Genomic DNA, 23169 nt, shown 5'->3' on the forward strand with positions numbered 1-23169 from the left:
CATATGGAGTAAGAGGTGCATGTGAAAAGCAACTCTCTTCATAGAAGCTGTTGTTATTGTTTGTCCTTCGTTCTCCAAGAAGACCACGACATCATGGGGGTGATGCCATGACATACAAGTGAATTGGACTGAAGTGAGAGAGGGCCACATAAAGTCACCCAGAACTCTCCTAAATGAATCTTTCAAAATCACTAGAGATGTCCTTTCATTTTCCATGCATTGACCATGACACTGAAAACCACTACCTAGAACGGCCAGTTCTGGGAGTTGCCATCTTTTATGATGAATGAGCTATGAGGAGGCAGCTCTGATGCATGTGAAAGGGTACTAACTCCAAAGTCAAAGGACTTGGGTTCAAATCCTACCTCTGCGAAATTTTTTTTTTTTATGCCTTGGATCTTGGGGGAATCACATCACTTCCCTGGCCTCAGTTTCCTCTTCTATAAAATGAGAGGAATTAAACAAGTGGCCTCTGAGGTGCCTCCCAGCTTTGGATCTCTGATCTTATTATCCTCACATCCCTCAAGGCTGGGACATTATAAATTGTTATTGTCTGGCTGCTGTTCTGGAACTCTGCCAGTAAAAATCAGGTAACGGGTATTCAATACAATACAAGGGACTCATATGGAATTTGCCAGAGGATATTTATTTATTTCTTAAAGATTTCCATTAATCTCCCAAAGCCATGCAAAGTCAATGGATGGATATGACTGCGAGACATAAAGAACCTCTGAGATCTGACCTATTCCCTTTGCCAATAATGGATTTATTCCCTTGTAGTCTTAATTAAATTATTCTGAATTGCAGAGCTCTCACCATCTTCCAACAGTACATGGTTCTTCTGACACTTTTCAAGCTATGGCTGGATGATCACTAATTGGGGAAGAGATCCATGCATCAGGTAGAGACTGGACTCAATGACCTCTAATTTCCCTTCCAACTCTGGCCTTCAAGGATGCTAATAAGCCTTCAAAGCTCTAGGCATTCTTTGAAGATTGGCCAAACTTTTTTTTTTGGTCCTGATGTTTGCACTACTGAAATATTAATATTTCACCATTGGCCTAAAATCCAGCACAAGTCAACTTAGTTCTCACTTCCATACCTTCTCCATGAACCTGATGCATTTACTTAATTTTGAGTCCATCCTCTGTGCTGGACTGTAGACACAAGGCAGGAGAACCAAGAGTTTCATTTCAACCATGTGAAGAAGAATTAAAAGGATTGAAACTTCAGTAATTTTCCCCTCTGCTATATGGTGCATTTCTGGACATTTATGGTATATTGCTGCTGTTCTCCTCTGCGTTTGCCATTTAAACTGCAGACCTGTGCTGCTTTCGAAGGACATTCACTGAGAGAAGCTGTCAAATGTGGTTTGGTGTAAAAAAGCCCTCGACTGGGTAGTAGGGAATCGGACTTTCCCCCTGACTACCAACGCAATCTTGGCCATGTTATTTCACACTGCTGGGACTCAATTTCCTTCTCTGTAAAATGAGATCAGATTAAATGATTTCTAAGGTCCCCTTCTGCTTAAGATCCTATAGTCCCACATTCTAATGTAGGCATATTTAAATCTCCATCTTACCCTGTTACATTTTTTTTTCTAAATTGTATCTGACTTTAATATATAGCCTGCCATTTTTTTCATTGTACAAACCTATGATTTCATTGGTGTGGGGAACTTCTGCTTGGCAAACTCCATCTGCTAATGTACATTGGCAATAAATTAGACAATAATTAATAATAATGATATTAGCATTAATCATTTACCAAAAACTCATATTTACATAGTACTTCAAGATTTATAAAGCCTCTTACATATATTGTGCGGATCCTCAAAATAGCTCTGTGATGCAGGAGTTATTATCCTCCCTATTTTACAGATGAGGAAACTGAGACTGAGAGGGGTTAAATGACTTAACTAGAGTAACCCTGTTACTAAGTTTCTGAGTTCAGATTTAAACCTATATTTTCCTGATTCCAAGAATACCCTCTGTCCACCGTACCATGTTGCTTTTCCACACCTTCAATAAATCTTTACAATAAAGATGAGAGAAATAAAGCCATTTTTATACCAGTTCTTCATGAAGAACTCAAGACTGTTAGCATGATATAGAGTATCCTTTCACCATTATAATTCCCTTCTGAAAGAGGAAGACTTTTAAAAAAATGCATCAGAAGAAACTCAAATAAAGAAAAGGTCATTCTTTATTATCCTTTGCCAGTTCAATGGCAGAACCAGAATCAGTCTTTGGGCCATTCAGTGTTCCTTTCGCTAATTAATTTGTACAATGTCATTAAATAGCACTAATAGCGATGTGGATCCTAAATGAGACTTGACCCAAGCTGTTGTGGGACAAACATGAGTCAGCCCAACACTCTCAGTTTTCCATTTGCCTTTGTGTCGGAACTGAGCCAGACATTGTATCCTATCATTTTCCCCCTCATGAATTTCATGTAGGTCAAGCTGACTTAGCCCTGTGATATATGTCTAGCGCTAAATGCTTTAGAAAACCAGATCTCTGGACCTTAATTGCCATAGGTAGGTTCCCCACTCCTGACATAAAGGAATGGTATAGAATGAAGATCTGGATTCAAATTACAGTTCTGCTACTCACTACCTGTGTAATATCTGATAATTAACTTTATCCCTCAGGGGTCCAGGAAACCCTCCAAAGCCATTCTAAGATGCCGTTGCTTCTCTTCACTGGCAGGGCTAAGTTTCTTACTGCTTTCCCTAGAAAGTAATGGAATCACAGGGGCAGACCGCCCCATCTCCCCTCAAAAATCTTGCATTTATTTCTCTGTTAACATGTTGTGTTTTCATTAAGAGAACGTCTCCATTTTTTATTTGTATCCCCAGTGCCTAGTATAACACCTGGCATATGGAAGGTACATAATAACTGACTATTGATTGATTATAACCATGGACAAGTCACTGAATCTCTCTGAGCCTTAGTTTCCCCATTTGTAAAATGAGGATGCTAATTCATTCTTAATTTCATACCAACTGCTATGAGGAAATTGCCTTGTAAGCCTTAAAGTTCTATACTTATAAATAAGAGTTCATAACAATATGATAAGACCACCGTTCCAAAATATTCACAACTTTCTTGTGAATATTTAGTTTAGCAATAATAATTACTAGCTAACATTCATAAAATGCCTTAAGACCTGCAAAGTGTCATACATATGTTATCTCATTTTATCCTCACAATAACCCTGTAGACAGTGTTATTATCCCCATTTTACTGATGAGGAAATTGAGGTAAACAGCAGTTAAGCGAGTTGCCCAGGATAACATAGCTAGGAAGTGTTTGAGCTGGGATTTGAACTCAGATCTTCATGGTTCCAAATCCAAAACTCTTACTCACTGGGTCACCTAGACACCTCAGCAAAATTTTAAACTACATGCACTACAATTACTAATTAAAAAAATGGTGATTGGATCTAAGTCTCTGACAACAGGACTTCTACACCTATGTAACAACAACAAAACAGCAGTAATAATAACAGCTGACATATATGCAACATTGCAAGACTCACAAATCTCACGTCTGTTACCTCATTAAAACTGCTCTACAACCCTGTAAGGCAGGTTTCATACATAGCTAGATGGCATAGTGGAAAAAATGCTGGACTTTGAGGAAAGAAGATCTGAGTTCAAATTCCAACTCACTTAATAGCTGTGTGACCTTGGACAATCAAAACCTCTCATCCTCAGTTTCCTGATCTGTCAAGGAAGGGGTTAAATTCCATGGTCTCTAAGGTCCCTTCCAGCTCTAAATTTATGATTCTATGATCCCCATTTCCAGATGAGAAAACTGAGCCAGACAGCTTCATTAACTTGCCTATGGACACACAGCTAGTCCTTTTCAGAGTCAGGATGCAAACTCAGGTGTGAACCTAAGGCTAGTCCTCCCTAAATTGTTAAGTAAGCCTCCATAAACAGGTCCCCTTCGCCCATTAGAAGCATGTAGAATTCTCACCCCAGTGAGATAGCCAAGATGGAAGGCTATTGCCTGGACACCCCTAGCAGAGCTCAGAAGATTCACTATTGGTTGGACAATACTGGTTGGATCCAAATAGCAATGACGGAAGGATTGATGCCAATCTAGAGGGAAGTCTACAATGGGAAGTTACCTGTCCCTGTTTTGTTGAACATTTTTATCAACGCTTTGGAAGAAGACACAGATGACAAACATAAAATTTAGAGATGACTCAAAACTGGATATGGGAACTAATGAACTGAATGACAGAGTCAGTGGAGCATCTAGGAAAGATTAAGAGGTGGAGGAAACCTCAGAGACCATCTACTACAAGCCTTGATTTTACAAAAGAGAGAATTGAGGTTCAAAAACATTCAGTGACTTGCCTAAGCACACAGAGGTAATAAAAACCAGAGGGAGGATTTGAATCCACAGCCCATGACTTGACGGCAAGTGGTCTTTCCACTATAATATATAGCTGCCTGGCTTATGCTCCTGTGGTCCAAAAAGAACCTGGCAGGCTTGAGTAGCTGGCTAAACCTAACACAGTGAAATTTAATGGAATAAACGTGTAGTCCTAACCTAGGTTCAAAAAGTCAATGGAACAAATGAAGGCGATAGGAAACACACACACCAAAACAAGACTCAGATGTAGGGACTGTGCTGAAAGGGCAACTTGACTCAATACATTTCATAGTAGCCCCTAAAGCTAATACGATGAACATGATATTAACATAATTAATACTAGGCTTTAATAATGTCCTTATATGTAAATCAGAGGATTGGAATAGATGGCTTCTGAGATTTCTTCCAGCTCTAAATCTACAAGCTATAATCCTAGGATGTGAAAACAGAAGATATCAATAAAATTATATAAGTATATTTACATTTACAACATACGCACACACCTGCATATACACACAACTCTCCTAACAGTTAGAGCTCCCTCAAAGTGCAATGGGTCACTCTAGATGGTCATGAGTTCTCTGTCTGTTTTCAAGCAAACGCTGAGTGATGATTTCTTGGGTATCATATGGAAATGAACACGTGAAATGAAATAACCTGTGGACCTTTTCTAATCGTGATATTGCATGATTCTGTGATTCCAGGATGCTGACTTGCAGTGCTTGGAGGTCACTAGCAAAATACTAAGAATGACGGGAAGACCTTTCCTCATTACTGCGCATGAAGAAAAGCACGTTTATAAGAAGGGATAAAATAACAACGATGAGAAAGGTAAAAAGAGAGGTACATCAGAGGAAAAGAGGAAAGAACAAATAGAAGTACTACTTAGGAATTTCATCAATTTTCATTGGAAATTTAAAATATTTCTATTTTCCTGTACCCAAATGAAATTTCACAACAGTTTGGAAATAATTTCACTGGTAGAAAGGAGTGTATGTGTTTACAGAAATTCACTGAAATTCCAAATGCATTTGGCTACTTTTCAAAGTTAATATAAGTACCTCCATATGCTCACCATAATTCTTCTTCTCCAAAGCTAACCTCTCCACCTGTGTCCCACACCCCATTTCTCCACAGCTCCTATTGGCTCCTAGGTTTGTCAGTCACTTGCTTTCCACTAGTTCCTTCTCTCCACCTTCCAATACATACAGTTCTCTCTATTTCGGGAGGGGGGAGTGTAAATCAACAAAACCCCTAAATTTAGTCTACTGCTTCCCCCAGCTACCATACTGTATTTTTCCATTTCACTGTAATCTTGCCAAATGCGCCTTTGATACATACTGCTTCTGTTTCTTCACCATCCAATCCTTCGTGAGCTCTCAGCAATTTTACTTTGTTTTCCCTACTGCTCTACTGAAGCTACTTTTTTTTTCCCAAAGCAATTGGGGTTAAGTGACTAGACCAGGGTCACACAGCTAGTAAGTGTGAAGCTATTTTTTTTTAATGGCTTCAGCACTGACCTCCTTTTTCCCCTTTTAGAAAAAGGCCATTGATCTTTACTCTCCTCAACCTTTCTAGGAGGATTAATGCTATTACATAGTTATGGAATTTAAGGGTGCAAGGGGCCCAAGGAACCACCTATTCCAAGCAGTACCTGAAAGGAATCCTCACAGTAACACCCCTGTCACGTGGCCATCCATCCTCTGCTTGTAGACCTGCAGTGACAGGGAAACTGTCACCACCAGATGACCGCATCTTCTCTTGGACAGCTCTAATTGGTAGGAAGTTCTTCCTAACATCAAACCTAAATGTGTCTCTTCTGCCTGTTTTTTATTTCTCTTTTGGTACCAAGGATGCGAGTCTAATCCTGCTTTGACATGAAAGTCCTATTATTGAAGTCAGCTATCATTTCTCTCCAGTCCCAACCTGCCTCAGTTCCTTTCTCTCCTGTGACCTTGACACTCCTCTAGTGCAGGTCCTCATCAATTCACACCAGGATTAATGTAACAGCCTGCTGCTTTCTCTCTGCTCCAGGCTATCCTCCATTTAGGCACTCAAGGGATTTTCCTCAAAGGCAAGTATGATTATGTCACACACGCATGCAAGAACGAACACATGAACACACACACACACACACACACACACACACACACACACACACACACGCACCTTCAATAAATTCCAATGGTTCCCTATTACCTCCAGGATCAAATACAAAATGCTGTTTGGCATTCAAAGTCCTTCAAAATCTAGGTCCCTCCTACCTTTCCAGCCTCCTGATTCCCTGGTACTTAGTCTTCTATCTAGTGGCATTGGCCTCCTAGCTTCCTACAAAAAAAAAAAAAGATATGCCACAGTGGATAGAGCACTGGCCCTGGAGTCAGGAGGACCTGAGTTCAAATCTGCCCTTAGACACATCTGGGCAAGTCACTTAACCTCAATTGCCTCACCTTTGGGCTCCAGGTATTCTGTCTGTCTCCCATGCCTGGAATACTTTCTCTCCTCATCTCTTCACTATGACCTCCCTGGCTTTAAGTCCCAACTAAAATCCTATCTGTTACTGGAAGCTTTCCGAAATGACTAATTCTAGTGTCTTCCCTCTGTTAATTATTTCCTAATTATCCCATATAGAGCTTGCCTTGTATATAGTTGTTTGCACGTTGTCTCCCCAACTAGATTGTAAACTCCCTGAGGGTAAGGACTGTCTTTTGCCTCTTTTTGTATCCCCAGTATTTAGCACAGTGCCTGGCATATAACAGGTGCTTAACAAGTGTTTATTGATTGATTCAACCAATCTTCATATGTCATGGGCTCAAGGCCATTTATAATCCTATTTTTTATCTTCTGGACACTCTTCAGCTGTTCAAAATCTTTTTTAAAATGTGGGACCCAGAACAGAACACTACTTCTTAGATGTGCTTTGACTAGCAGAGTGCAAGTGGGGGTATCATTTCCTTATTCCTGAAAACCACAGCTCTCCAATTCAACCAAGATCATATTAGGATTTTTTCCTTTTTTTGTTTTGTTTTTGCTGCAATTCAGATTAATCTTTTATTCCTCTATAACCCCAACACTGTTATCAGATAAACATTGATCTAAACACACATCCTACATCTTGCATTTTTAAGGTTGATTTTCTGAGTCCAAGTTGATCTTTTCCTTCTGAAAGCTCTTGTCACCCCTGGATTCCATGATGCCACAGTTTTCTACTTCTCTTCCAACATCTCTAACTCATTCTTCTTTATCTTCTTTGAACTGAGATCTTTTTTTACTCCAAGGACAGCCCCTCGATTCATTATACTCTTCATGGTAATATTACACTTCAAATCGAAACAGAGCCACTAAAACATACCTAGGGAGCCCTGTAGGCCACATATTAACTTAGGAAACTCATATTAACATTATCTATATTCTAATGCAGTTTTTTTTTTCAGTATTTCCCAGTTATAGTCTAATCCGGTTTAGACTGTGATCAAGGATAATTACAGGCCACATGTGGCCCTAGAATGGCTCTTAACCTGGATTCCACAGATTCACCTCCCTCCCAGAGGTTCATGGGCAGATTTCAGAGAGTTCATGAATATGGATAGGAAAAAAAAAGAAACAATATATCTTCATTTTTACTCATCTCTAACTGAAATTTCGCATTTCCTTCAACAATTTAAAAATGCTATTCTGAGAAGGGCTTTTATCCATTCTATCTGACTGCCAAAGGACCTTGTAACACACAAAAAGGTTAAGAACCCCTGCCCTAGACCATAATGCCATAGACAAGTGCCAAATAAATCTTCCTAAAACACAGCTTTCATCATCTCACTTCTCACTTCTACTACCTTCAAAGTCTCCCTACTGCCTCCAGGGTAAAAATCTGCATTTCTTATCTGGCATTTCAGACTTTCCATAATGGAACTGAACCTACTATGTCTGGAATATGATGTTCGCTTCTCAGCACCACAGTTAGAACCTATGTTGAGAAGCCAGAGAGTCTCAAAGGCAAGCACCAAGTATGGAGAAGAATCTGGAACTCGTGCCATCTTAGCATCAGCTGAAGTAACTAGGGCTATTTAGCCAAGAGAAGAGAAGGCTTGGGATTTACATGATGATTGTCTTCAAGCACTTGAAAATCTATAACAAGGAAAAGAGAGGTAGATTTTGTTTCCCCAAACTGGCCCCAAAAGAAAGAACTAGGAAACATGAGTAGAACTGCAAAAAGAGATTGCTAAAACTTGATATAAAGAAAAACTTACTAAAAATTAGAGCTATTTAAAGTAGAATGTGATGTTTCACCAAATCAACATTGATTGTGTTTACTAAGTGCTAAGCACTATCTAAATACTGAGGATACAAAGATAAAGCAAAAAACATGGTCTCTGCCCTGAAGGAGCTCAGTTCTACTGGAGGAGATAACTTGCAAATAATTGTACCTAAAAGATACTAATTGTTAGGAGCCACAGTGGATAGAGCAAGGGCCTGGAGTCTTCCTAAGTTCAAATCTGGCCTCAGACTCGTACTAGCTATGTGACCATGGGTGTCACAGCCCTATTTTCCACAATTTCCTCATCTGTAAATTGAGCTGGTGAAAGAAACGGCAAACTACTCTAGTATCTTTGCCAAGAAAACTCCAAATGGGGTCACAAAGAGTCAGATGTGACTGAAATAACAGAACAATAAGAGGAGAGTGAAAGGTAATCAGAGAGAAGATAGTAGCAGTGGGGATTGAGGAGGGGGAACTGGAGAAGCCTCTTGCAAAAGATAGGTTTTGAGCTGAGTCTTGAAGTAAACCTGGGATTCCAAAAGGCAGAAGTGAGGAGACAGAGCATCTCAGGCATGGGGGCAGCAATTAAAAGGGCAGAGTTGGAATACTTGTGTACAAAATGCAAGTAGGTCATCATGGAGGTCTTTAAGTAAAGATCGAATGAGCCCCTTTTATGGGGGGGCATATTATAAGGGGAAGATTTTTCAGGAATGAGTTGGACTAGATGACAAATGAAATGTCTTCCAAATCAGAAATTCTAAGAGTCTGATTTCCCATTATCCTCCCCCTCCCCCAACAGCTAAATCCTCCATTCCAACCACCCTGGTTTTCTTATTATAACCCAACATAAAATTTAAAAAAATACTGATGCATTTCTCCTAACCTCCAATGCCTCTCCCTCCAACCTCAAAGTACCCAAATCCTGCATATCCTTCAAGAACCAGCTCAGAGCTTTCAGGAACCCTTTGATTACATCAGCCCACATGACCCTTTCTTTGCTGAAATCTTAAGTGATTTAGTAGCTAAACCACCTGCTTGGAGATATGTACTCAAATATCTTCTTATACAGAAGGATGTCTATACAGAACATTCCCTAGATGATATGGAATCCATATTAGGGGAATTAATTTAAAAATTTGATTAAGAACAGGATTCCAATTTTGGCTCTCCAGTGATTCCTTAATTAAGTCATTTATCTTAACTGATCCTCAGTTTCTACACCAGTAAAATGAAGGGATTAGATTACCTCGAGGGTTCTTTCCAGCTCTAAATAAATCTAGGATTCTATGAACCCTGGGGGATTGAGACCAATCACACCATGTGCAAATTTCTCCCCATTGGCCATTTTAGTAAGCTTTTGGACTTCCTTTTCCATTTGGCCAATTTTGCTTTTTAGGGCATTCTTCTTCTCATTGGCTTTTTGGACCTCTTTTGCCATTTGGGTTAGGCTATTTTTTAAGGTGTTATTTTCTTCAGCATTTTTTTGGGTCTCCTTTAGCATCACTCTCAGTTTTTCCTCTACTCTTACTTGCTTCTCAAAATCCTTTTTGAGCTCTTCTATGGCCTGGGACCAATTCATATTTTTCCTGGAGGCTTTGGATGTAGGAGCTTTGGCTTCATTGCCTTCTGGTTGTGTTTTGATCTTCTTTGTCACCAAAGTCAGATAATATAGTCTGACTCTTTTTGCGCTGCTTGCTCATGATCCCAGCCAATGATCCCAGTTATAAACTCTTTGTTAAGGTAGGAGTCTGTTTCCAGTGTGGAGAATGTACTGTCCCAAGCTTCAGGGGTTTTGTGCAGCTGTTTTCAGAGACACTTCTAGGCACCTGTAAATTTTCAGTTCTTCCAAGGTGTTATGATCAAGGGCGAGGTGTTTACTCCTTTCCTGTCCTGTGCTCTGGTCTATAAGTGACCGCAAGCACTCTTTTCTGCCTTGGAACTGTGAGGACGATTTTCTCTTCACAGCCACTACAAGCTCCACCACCCAGGACCACCACCCAGAACTGTGACCCAGATCTAAGCACAGGCAAAGCAAGAGAATCCTGCACCAGCAGAGAGATCCCTGCAATCCCTCTCTGATAAGCCACTTGGTTCCCCCTCAGTCTGTGGGCCAGAAGCTCATGAGGCAGGCCCTGCCCTAGGCTGGGCCACGCTGCAGGAATGGAGCTGAGACCACCTCGCTTGTCTCTCAGCACCACCAAGACATACTTTTCCCACTGACCTTCTAAGTTGTCTTTCGCGTTTATGCGTTGAGAAGTCTGGCAACTGCCACAGCTGCCTGTGGTTCAGTCCTCTGAGGCCTGCTCCAGGTTCGGTGTGGCTTGTGTGCCCACACCAAATTGAGTTCCCTTCCCAGCCTGGCACGACATACCTTTCCAATCAACCATCCAGGTTGTCTTGGGCTGGAAATCTGTTTCACTCCATCTGTTTGTGGGTTCTGCTGCTTTAAAATTTGTTTAGAGCCATTTTTTATAGGTATTTGGAGGGCTTTGGGGGAGAGCTCAGGCAAGTCACTGCTTTCACTCCGCCATCTTGGCTCTGCCCCCCCCGCCATTGGCCATTTTAATGTGTCATTTGATATTATTAGTTCATGTCTGTGTAGCTTTAATTCTAAACTGGAGGTTAGTTTTAAAGAAGGGGCAGAGTCCAAAACAGATCATCTCTCCCTCACAGAATCATGGCTTTAGAATAGTAAGGCACTTCTGAGTTCATCTCGTCTATCCCCTTCATTTTATAGATGAGGGTGATTTGTTCAAGGTTGTATAAGGTAGCAAATAATGGCAGAGCTAGACTTTGAACTCAGGTCCCTCTGGTTCTTTACCTAGTACTCTCAAAGACACTGCTTCATGCTACCTCCTGGTCTGAAGGAAATCTGAGGGAGATGAAAAGAGAACGGCTACAGCCCATGTCCTTTGTTTTGATGATGGTGTTAAGGTTTTTACTTGGTTACAGGCAAGAGAGCAGTGTTTAGCACAGTGCCTGACACATAGCAGCATTTAATAAATGTTTATTGACCTCTGACTATTGTTAACAGCCATTAGCAAGAGCTGATCGATCTGTTCTTTGTGACTTAGAGAATCAAGTCCCCACAAAGTCTTATGCCTATTCATTGAACCTTAAGAACGCCTCTGCTTGTGTGCCTTGTCTCTGCCCAACTTCTGTGCAAGGTTATGTCTTCTCATTCTTGGGCATACCTCCTGGTACCCATTACAACATAAGATACAGGTAGCAATTTGGTACAATGAAGAAGGCACTGATTCTGGAGTCTGATTCTCTGGGTCTCATTCTGCCTCCATATGACCTGGGGGGAAACCATTTCAGCTGCCTCAGTTTCCTCATCTGTAAAGTTAAGGGGCTAAACTAGATGGACTGAGGTCCCTTCTAGATTTCATGAACCTGTGATAGAGTGGGCACTCCATAAATACTTGTACAATGAAATTATTCAGTGACAAGACATCTTAAAACATTTTTGTCCCCTTAAGACATAAGGAAGGATCTAAAAATTGATTAATGTTTAAAGAGCCTATTTTCAGCTGATTTTCTTTTGCCATTTTACAAACCCTGGGAAAACGGCATCACTTCCAAATATATTCAGAGGAAGGAAACAAGTCAATTTTGTTAATAATAGCTGACATTTATGGAGCTCTTCAAGTTTTGCAAGGCACTTTACAAATATTATAATACTTCCTCTTCACAACAATCCTATCAGGTGCTAGAGGTCTTAGCCTCCTCTTTTAATAGCTGGGGAAGTTGAAGACTTAATGGAATGAAGACTTGACATCAACCCAAGTGCACATAGCTGGTAAGTGCCATATTGAAATCGATGTATCTCTGGTCTCCAAACTCAGCACTTTATTTACCATATCAGACTGCTTAACAACAGTCAGTCCATCAAAAAGTACTTCTTAAGCGCTTAGTATGGGCCAGCCTGGAGGTCAGTGCTTCAAAGCAAAAACAGTCCTCGCCCTCTGGGAGCTTACATCGTAAGCCGTTGTTTGTCTGGGAGCTCCTGATAACAGAGACCATCTTTTCCCTTTATTTCTATGCCTGGCACTCAGCTGGTGCTAAATAAATGCTCTTGATTGACTGAGTAAGGTTCAGTATCTCACCAGGATCTCACAAGCAGCATTTTTCCTTAGCTGGGATTCAAACCTGCATTGCTCTGAGTTCCTAGTCAGCCTTCTGTTCCCAGTGTAACTGTCTCTCAACATTTTATGCCATCTTCCATAAGAGGAACTTTATGACATGTATTCTGCATAAAACTTTCATATACCAGCTTGGCCACCTCTGCCCTTTTTCAATGTTTTTTTCAAGTGTGAAATGAGGGACTCAGTTGGAGAGATGATTTTTATAAGATCAGGGGTTAAGTTGAATTTATAAACTGAGGAAAGCTATTTAAAAAAAAGGTTCCCAAAGACTACGAATCTGCTGATCTCACAGAAATCAGAGTATTTAGAGCAGTAATTAGATCAGTTGAAGCAGTATGAGCTATCTTCTGGAGGCCATCCAATCACCCAGCCTGTCCAAGAGAACACTGTATAAGGGATATTACTGAAAGAAGGTACATTTTAGGGACATCCTCTAAAACATTAAAAAAATTTGTCAGAAGATGGAAGAAAGATCAGGAAACTGAGGGTGGCAAGTCACTCCCCTGTTCAAAATGCTTCATTGGAACCAACCGCCTCTAGGAAAAAATGGAACCTCATTCTCATGTCATTGAAAACCCTTCCAAAGCTTGTCCCATCCAATCTCTCTCTGTCTCTCTCTGTCTCTCTGTCTCTCTGTCTCTCTCTCTCTCTCTCTCTCTCTCTCTCTCTCTCTCTCTCTCTCTTTCTCTCTCCACCTCTGTCTCTCTCTGTCTCTCTCTGTCTCTCTCTCTTCCTCTCTCCTCTCTCTCTTTCCTTTCTTTTCTCTCTCTCTCTCTCTCTCTCTCTCTCTCTCTCTCTCTCTCTCTCTCTCTCTCTCTCTCTCTCTCTCTCTCTCTCCTTCCTCTCAAACATTTTGTGCTCCAAACTGGCCCCCATGTGCACCCTCCCCACTCCCTGCCATTGATGATCTTCTGTCTCCTGCCTCTGTGACTTTGCAAAGGATTGGAATGCTCCCCCTCCTCATATCAATAATGTAGAATCTTTAGCTACATTAAAGGCTCAGCTCAAATGCTGCTGATTCATGGTACTTTTCTTGATTCTCTCTTCACTGTTTTAGCACTTTCTCCTCCTCCCTTCCAGAAGTTACTTTGAATTTAATTGATAACTTCCATATCTACATATCAGAGTGTCCTAAAGTCTCCAGCACCCCACTGCCCCAGAAGAGCAACAACCCTGAATTACAGCAGTGTTTAATGTCACCTGTCCCAGGGACAGAAATTGCTACAGCTCTAAATTCTTTGTTTCCTAATTCAGTGGTATAACAGAAAGCATATTGGTTTTAGAATCAAGAGATATAGGTTTGTATCTCAGCTCTTACTAGTTGTGTAAGTTTGGGTGGAAGGACTTAGGCTCTCCAGATATCAGGATCCTCTCTGTGAAATGAAAGTTTTGGACTGGATGACCTTTGAGGTGCCTTCTAGTTCCCCATCTACTCTCCTATGCACTTGACCTTAATTCCTAGTGGCTCCAGCTAACTAATGTACCATCTTGGTTTAGCATTTCTGTCCCTTTCTTCTTTCCTCAGACTGTACCTTAACTCCAAATGACTTTGCCAAAGCAGTCTTAAAGGAAGGGAAATCTCTGGCCCTTTAATTAGGGATTTCTTTACATCTTCTAAGAACACTAATTGTTGTCACAAATTGGATGGAAGTTTTCACCATTAATTTAGCAATTACTCTTCTGTTAGAGCTTTGGGTCATTATAGCATTTTGCCTGCTCATATATATTCAAATACATCAATCAATCTGTGAATGAATGAAATGAATGAATGAAACTTCTCAAAGTTGGTACTCTCTTCAATGATGCAGATTACCATCCATAAACCTCTGCTTCTCCTGCACAACTTTTTACCATGTCTTCCTCTAACTTGTGCATAGGGAGGTCACCTACTATACTGAGGGACGTCTTCCTCATTTCTTCTTTACATAATGAGGATGCCATAAGAGCAGAGAGACTGGGTGGCAGATACTGCTGCAACCAGACCATCTTCTTTTTAAATAAGATCATTGATCTAGAACTAGATGGGACCTCAGAAGCCATCTGATCCAACCTCCTTGTTTGACAGATGAGGAAACTGAGGCCAAGGACTGTATAGTTGTTCTCCTAAAACTCAATGATGCTGTTACTTTTTATTCCAAGGCCTTGGGATTTCATATGAGGTCATTCCCCTCCCCCTTTCCAGGTCATAAGACCCCTCCCCTGCTCCCCAAGAAGACAAATCAAAACCTAAGGGCTGGCTCATCATAGGATCATAGGAATAGAGACGGGAGGGACTTTGGGAGCCATTTATTCAAACCCCTTCATTTTACTGATGAATAAACGGAGGCCCAGAGGTGAAGGAAATTGTCTGAAGTTACACACACACACACACACACACACACACACTCACATGCACTCACACTCACACACACATACTCACACAAAGCATCAGAAGTGGGATTTGAACCTATGTCCTCTTGACTTCAAATCCAGTGCACTTCCCAGGTACCTCTCTGCCTTTTCATTGGAAACATTACATTATCCAGACACATCTGAGTTTTAAATTAGTCTTCAGAAAACATAGCTGAATGTCAGAAAACTGGCAAGATCCCATGAGTAGAGAGCTGGGGAGATGACAGACTTTCCAGATGTCATGATAGGATATTCTATCAGGTTGAAACCAGCTCTTGTCAAGGGAGTGCACATCCAATGTGATGCCTTCTCCAAAGATGGGGCTAGGAAGGGAAGTAAGACTGGGGTGGGGAAATGAATACAGAGAGATGCTAGAACCACCGTGTATATCATTAAGCTGTATGGGATAAAAGCATCCCACATAATTCCCACCTCCATCCCTACTTCCACCTTACAGTATTCACAGATTTCTGCCAATGCCCATCTCTCACTGCAGCATAATGAAAAGACTCCAGAACTTGAATGTCAGAACAGCTGTAGCATACCACAAAAAGAAGATAAGATGGCTTGCACTTATTAACTCAGACAAGACAGAAAGAAGGGGGAAAGGGGCCAGAGTGGAAAGGGAGCTCAGAAGCCTTGGATCTCTGTGACTTTAGGAAAGTCATTTTAGCCCAATGGAATAGGGCTCAGTTTCTTCAACTGTGAAATGAGAGGGTTGGACCATGTAACTTCTCAGCTGCCTTTTGGACTCTACCAAGCTCTGATTTCGCTTTATAAAGCGTCATAAAAATGAGTAGTACTCACTAATGATACTAATATTATTCTAAGTTATAGTTCTTGGTAATGTTGACTACTCAGTTTGCTATAAAGTTGGCTTGGGTTGAAATCCAACCTCTGTTTACTAGCTGTTGGACCATGTACAGGACACTTAACCTCCCCAGCCTTCAGTCTCCCTTCATGCACTCTAGAATCCAGCCATAGTGGCATTCTTGCCTCTGTCCTTTTAACACATTCCATCTCCTACACACCTTTGCCCAGGCTATCCCTCATTTCCTATTACTGGTTTTTAGGATCCCCTATTTTCCTTTCCAGTTTAGTTGAAGCCTTTTCTCTTACCCAAAGCCTTTTCTCATCACCCCAGTCCTCATTACCCCCACCTCGAAATTACAGTGTAAATATCATGAATATTCTCAAATGTAGGCATGTTTCCCAGTGGAATGGAAATGCCTCAAGAGCAGGGGCTGTTTCATTTTTGTACCTCCAGTAACAGGTATGTAGTAAGTGCTTAACAAATGCTTATTGAATGAATGAATGTTGAATGAGGAAGGGGCTTTAATTATTCCCATTTTATAGATGAAGATACAAAGGTGCAGATTAATGCCTTACCCAGAAATGTCTTAGCTGGCATTCAAATATGCTTATTTTGGATTCCAAGTTCAATACTCTATTCACTATGCCATATTGCCTCTCCAGGAAATTGAGGGAAGGGAAATGATGGAGTTATAGGTTTCAGAGGCAAATTCTCAGTGTTTATGCTGATTCTACAACCTTATATTCTTAGAAGACTAAGAAGGCTAGCCAATGCCTCACCATATTGCAGAAAGAATACTGCCTCTGAAATCAAAGCATATGGGTTCAAATCCCACCTCCAAAAATAACTACTTATATAACCCTAAAGAGGTCACTTTATCTCTCTGAGGCTCAGTTTCCCCATTAGCAAAGTCTGGAGTTCCAAAGACCTGAGTTCAAATGTGGCCTCAGATACTTAATAGTTGTGCCATTCTGGGCAAGTCACTTAACCTTTGAAAGAGGGATAATAACACCTACTTTTCAGTCTTGTTGTAAGAATTAAATGAGATAATGTTTGTAAATCACTCAGCACAGGGTCTGGCACATAGGAAGAAGTCACTTAATAAATGCTTTTTTTCATTCTTCATGTGTGAAATTAAGAGGGGTTGACTAGTTACCCTTGGCTCTCCCTTTAAGCTCTAGCTTTACAATCTATGTAAAAACACCAGCAAAAAGAAGGTAATTTGAGGTGAGAGAAAACAAACAAGCTGGATGCCATGACCTCTGAGGTCCCTGCTAGTTAGAAATATATGACTAGCCTCTGGTCTCCCAAAGGCCTAATGCAGTCATATTAGACAGTGCTTTATAGTTCTTTCCTTCCCTTCTCATTTCTTCCTTTTTTACAATTTTAAGTACTTATGAATGGTTTCTGAAGGCGTTGGGCTTGTTTATGTCCTGGCCAGATGGAAACTAGTCAGAATTAATCTGTAACTAAGTTGAAGTTCTTTTAAATGCCAACCCCCAATGAGCGCCATCCTTCCTTCAGCTCCACCATTATTCAGTTACAGAGGCAGAAATGTATCTAAGCTGATGTCGACAAAACTGACTGTCCCCTATTGTGCTTGGAAGCAACGTGGAAAGCAACCTTTTCTAGATGGCAAGAGCCTGAAAAAAATATTTAGAAAACTGATGTAAATGTTTGAGAGTTCAAAGACTATTCCTCAGCCAAACTCTAAGACTGTATGAATACAAGCTGTTATGCAAATGAGACTTCAGAGACTTGGGGCTCACTTCTTTCATGTGACAAAAAAAGGACAATTTTAGAAAATATGTAAATGCATAATAATTTGATTTATTAATAATTAGGTGACTCTATGGTAAAACTCCTAATGTGGCTTACATCTTCTTACTCTAGAACAGGGGTGGGGAGCCTGAGGCCTCGAGGCCACATGTGGCCCTCTAGGTCCTCAAGTGCAGCTAGCACACATAAGAGCAAGAGTTAGGTCCATGAAATTGAGTTTCTAATATTGTATTCTAACATTTCAAAATAATTGGGGTTTTTTGGTAATTGCCTGGGGTGGAGGGGGCATTGTTTTGGGGTTTTTTTTGCATTTAAAAACAGTAGCCTGAGAAGGCGCCCATAAGCAGTGCCAGATTACAAAAGGGATCTATGGCACAAAAATGATTCAGGGCTACTGCTCTGGAATGAGTTCAAAACAAGAAACACTTCTGAAAAGTGAATTTCCTGGACATGGAGTCAGGAAGACCTTAGCACAAATCTCGCCTCAGACTCATCACGTCTGTATACGACCCTGGGCAAGTCACTGAACCACCGAGCCTCAGTTTCCTGATTTATAAAATGGAGATGATGATAGCACCCACCCCATGGGGCTGCTTTGAGGATCAGATATGTGTAAAACACTTTGGAAACCTTAAAGCCCCACGTGAATGCTAGCTTTATTATTACTAACAATACAGATGATATAAAAAGTACCTTTAAGGGCCCTCCATTGTCTACTAATTAACAGCTCACCTATATGTAGTACTTTAAGGTTTTCCCAGGCTGTCAGAGGACCAAAGAGCTATGGCCAACAGAAACCCAAAAGCCTGTCATCTATCCAACCCTCTTATTATACAGCTGAGCAAACTGAGTCCCGGGGTTCAGAGACTTGTCTGACATTGCAATGAGTGGCAGAACCAGGTCGTGTGACTCCATTCAGTCAATAAACATTTTTTAAGCACCTACTATGTATCAGGCCTTCTGCTAAGTGCTGGATATACAGAGACAAAAGTCAATCCCTGCTCTCAGAGGCCACAGTCTAATTGGAGTTAAAAAAAAAGAAAGCGCCATACAAAACCAACCATGGACATATAAGACGCCAGGATAAGCTAGAGCTAAACTGAGAGAGAAGGTACTAGCATTACGTGGGTTCAGCAGAGGCTTCTTGTCAGCAAAGAGATTTGAAAGACACCAGGGAAGCCAGGAAGTGAGGTAATGAAGAGGGGCAGAATTCAGGGCATGGGGGACAGTCAGTGAAAATGCCCTGAGTTAATGTTCTCTCTCTCTCTCTCTCTCTCTCTCTCTCTCTCTCTCTCTCTCTCTCTCTCTCTCTCTCTCTCTCTGTATATATGTATATATATGTATATATACACACATGTATATATATGTATATACACACATGTATATATGTATACATATACACATATGTGTGTATGTATGTATGTATATCTGTGTGTATATGTATACATTATCTCATTTAAACCTCATGACAACCATAGGAGGTGAGTTTAGACTTAAAGTGACTTCCCCAGGGTCATACAGCTAGTAAATGTCAGAGGCTAGATTTGAACCCAGGTCTTCCTGCCTCTAGGTCCAGAGCTCTATCCACTCTGCTCATGAATGAAGGTAAGCAAACAAGGTTGAGGTTAGATCCCATAGGGATGTGAATGCCATACTAGGGAATCTGGACTTTAAGTCACAGATAGTAAGAGATGTAATGGACAAGAGTTATGGCCTTCAAAGAAGGAAGACTTGAATTCAAATTCTGCCCCACATATTTACTGCCTGTGTGACCCTGAGCAATTAACCTCATTCCCCTAATTCTTTGTTTTCTGTTATGTAAAATGAGGGGATTGGACTCAGTGATGTACATGTCTCCTTCTAGTGAATCTATGATCTTATCAGTATATGAGTTCAAAGCTGCCTCAGAGACTTACTGATTGTGTGATCTTGGGGAAGTCTGGGAAATTGTTCAGATAATGATTGACAAAAAACCAAAAATACTTCCTTAACATGTTCTGAAATGAAAAAATAATAATGCTACCAGGGGCTTAAAGAGCCTGGGAGATGTGGGGGGGGGGAGTCAGGGCAAGATCATTTAGAAAACTGAAATTGGTGTTTTAGCATTCAAAGATATTCCTTAGTGTATTTCTCAGTGTATGTGTGTGTGTATGTGTAAATAGAAGGTGCTGTGCTCAGTCTTCTCATCTGTAAAATGGGGAAAATAATAGCCACTACCCCCCAAGTTGTTGTGAGAATTGAATGCCATAATATTTATCTAGCTCTTTGAAAACCTTAAAGCATTATCTAAATGTCCATTATTAGAATTGTGTATGATTGTTGTTCTTGTTCAGTCGTGATCTTCATCTGGGGTTTTCTTGGCAGAGATACTAGAGTGGTTTGCCATTTCCTTCTCCAGCTCATTTGACAGATGAGGAAATTAAGGCAAACAGGGTTAAGTGACTTGCCCAGTGTCACACTCCTAGTCAGTGTCTGAGGCCACATTTGAACTCAGGAAGATGAGTCTTCCTGACTCCAGGCCCAGCACTCTGTGCACTATAGTGCTAACCACCCATTGCATACAGTATATGTAGGATAAAATGAACTATCCCCATTTTCTGAATGGCCTATGATTTCCTGCCTCTTACTCTTCCCTCCAATATGCAGCATGATATGGCTGAGAAAGAAAAGGTCTTAAAGTTAGGAAGACTTGTGTTCCAGCCCAGCCTCTAAGACAGGCTGAGAACAATCCCCTCATTTTATATAACAGAAAACACAGAATTAGGGGAATGAGGTTAATTGCTCAGGGTCACACCTTGGGTCTTGTGTGACCCTGGACAAGTCATTTTACCTCATAGTGCCCTATGACAGCTCCCTAAGACTATAAAGTTACAAAAAGAGCCCCAAATTCTGCATTAATAGAAGTAGTTTATGACAGTTACATACACTGAAGAAATCACAGGCACAGTACAGTGGAAAGTACACTATCTCTGAAGTTGGGGGACCTTGGTTCAAATCCTGTTGCTGACAGTTAACTACCCAGGTGACCTTGGGCAAGTCATCGCCTTAGGTACTTGCCTCATCTTTTCTATTATATCATAAGCCCCTTGAGGTTAGACACCAAGTCTCTGCTTCTCCTACGGCACTGAACATCAAACTTTGCACCTCCCAGGTACCTGATAACCATTCACCTGTTGTATGAACCAACGGGCAGATGGATAGAAGGGAAGCTGGTTTAGTTACTATTCTTACCAACCCTACTGATTGAGCCTGCAAAGAAAACCATGTCTTCTTTAATGTCGAGAGGATCTGGGGTAAGAGAGGTTAAGCTCAAAGCTGATGAGAGAACCAGCGTTGGAACTTTGGGCTCTTGAATTGTAACCTCCTCATCTCCCAGCTCTGCAAGCCAGGGCCATTTTCTTGCTACTTATTCAACTGATAGAGTTGATAAAAATCTACCCTGTATTAGAAGAAATAAAAACAAAAAGACAGTGGGAGGGAAGCAGTCACTAGTGAAATAGCATCCATCTCTTCTTAAAAACTGCAAATTCATTAAACATAGCCCACTGGGATTCTTTTAAAACTGAAAGAGGTTGGGGGGAAACACCCCTATTTATTTATTTAACCCTATTCACCCTTCTTAGCATCTGTTCGATTCACATTATCTTTCTTGTCCTCATTCCACCTCTAGGACGTAGTAAAGGCTGAGCAGGTATTGGAAGAGGGGTAGCAGAGAGAGTCCAACATTTGTATACAGTGAGAATGACCCACAGAGAAGAGTGAGATCATTGGATCAGAGCTGTAAGGGACCCCAAAGGTCATTCCTTAAAGTTCTGTTATTTTGAAGAAAAGAGAATTGAGCACAGAAATGGTAAGAGATTAGCTCAAGGTGACAGAAACAGCCAAAGAAAGAAGCTGGATTTGAACCCAAGGTTCAGCGACTCCAAATGCACCCCTCTTTCAGCCACACCACAGAGGATGCTCCCATCTAACTCCCACATCTTTGCTTTTGGGCATTAATTGTCTGTTCTCTGGATTGTCCTTATCAGAAAACCCTGATCAGGATGTTGTGGGGTCATATAAGATAATGGAGGTGCAGAACTTCACAGAGTGAGAAATAAATACCAGTTGTCGTAATTACTTAGCCTCCAGTCCCCAGTCTGGTTATAACTTCACTCTGTAAGTGTTCCGTTGCCCTCCCGCTGAGCTAGAGCAATATGTACATAGCAATACAATACTGTGTCAAAAAATGTTTAACAACCAGGCTCTCTAGGGAAAAAAATGTATGTACTCACACTTTTCATTTTAATCTGCTCTATTAATGCTTCTTTGAGTCTTAGACAATTGACAAGTAACAAATCAGATTCTGATTTGTTGTGGAGGTATATATGCTCACATTGAAATTTTAACAATCAGCTTTAGCAAGCCATTAGAAACAGCTCTAGAGCACCCCATACCTTGACCCACCCCTCGGATTCTGGCTGTAACTACATCATTATATCTAGGATTGAGAATCAGCTGACTGTTAATGAGTAACTGGCTAGGCTAGCATTTTAACACAGAAGTCAACTGCCAGGGAAGAGCTGTGATCCATACTACTAGAAGCTAATATTATTTTAATAATAACAATAACAGCAGAGAGAATAATAATAATAATAGCTACCATCTAGGTAGCATTTTATATTTGTTATCTCATTTGACTCTCACAAATACCCCAAGCAGTAGGTGCTATTATTATCCCCATTTTGTAGATGAGGAAACTGAAGCTGAAAGGGTTAACTGGTTTGCCTGTGAACACAAAACCAGCAAATGTCTGCAGCCAAACTTGAACTCGGATGTTCCGGACTCCAGCGCTCTATTCACCATGTGACCCAATTCTGTTAATAAATAAACATGAATGTGTATAATTAGGAAAAATGCAAATCCATTTTATTATAACACAGTTTCTCATGGATCTAAACATCAGTGGTGTTTCCACCGTGGTATTTGTAGCATGTTGTGTTCCAGAGTACGAAAGGGACATCCCTGGTCCTTTCCTTCACAGAAGCAACTCATAATTAATTAAGGGCTGAGATTGTGAAAGCAAGACAAAGTGCTGATACTCTCTGAATTGTGTGACCTTGTTAGAAGAAATGGTGACCTCCTCGAGTTCGACAAAACTACCTTTAAATTTTATTGCAAAGTAGTGCTGCACCCTGGATAGAGCACTGTATTAGAATTAGGAAGGACTCAGTTTAAATCACCTTAGACACTTTATGAATGGTCAAGTCGCTAGAAGGACTGCAACTGAGGCTGTATCAACTGATGTAGTATATTTCTCTTTATCCATACAGCAAAGAAATAGAGCTAGTAGGATGAAAATTTTGATTTCAAAATAAAAATACGATATTTTGCCTGCTCCTTCTAGTGTTA

General features: G+C 40.7%; 1 protein-coding gene across 1 annotated transcript in view; it reads right to left on the reverse strand.

Annotated features, from left to right (window-relative positions):
* Positions 1-23169, reverse strand: part of LOC110202710 (ankyrin repeat and sterile alpha motif domain-containing protein 1B-like) — a 262667-nt gene that overhangs the window by 183618 nt on the left and 55880 nt on the right. The gene's annotated exons all lie outside the window — the stretch shown is intronic.

The sequence above is a fragment of the Phascolarctos cinereus genome, unplaced genomic scaffold (assembly GCF_003287225.1).
Source record: "Phascolarctos cinereus isolate Bilbo 61053 unplaced genomic scaffold, phaCin_HiC Scaffold_1;HRSCAF=81, whole genome shotgun sequence".
In the NCBI taxonomy this organism is placed as follows: Eukaryota; Metazoa; Chordata; class Mammalia; order Diprotodontia; family Phascolarctidae; genus Phascolarctos; species Phascolarctos cinereus.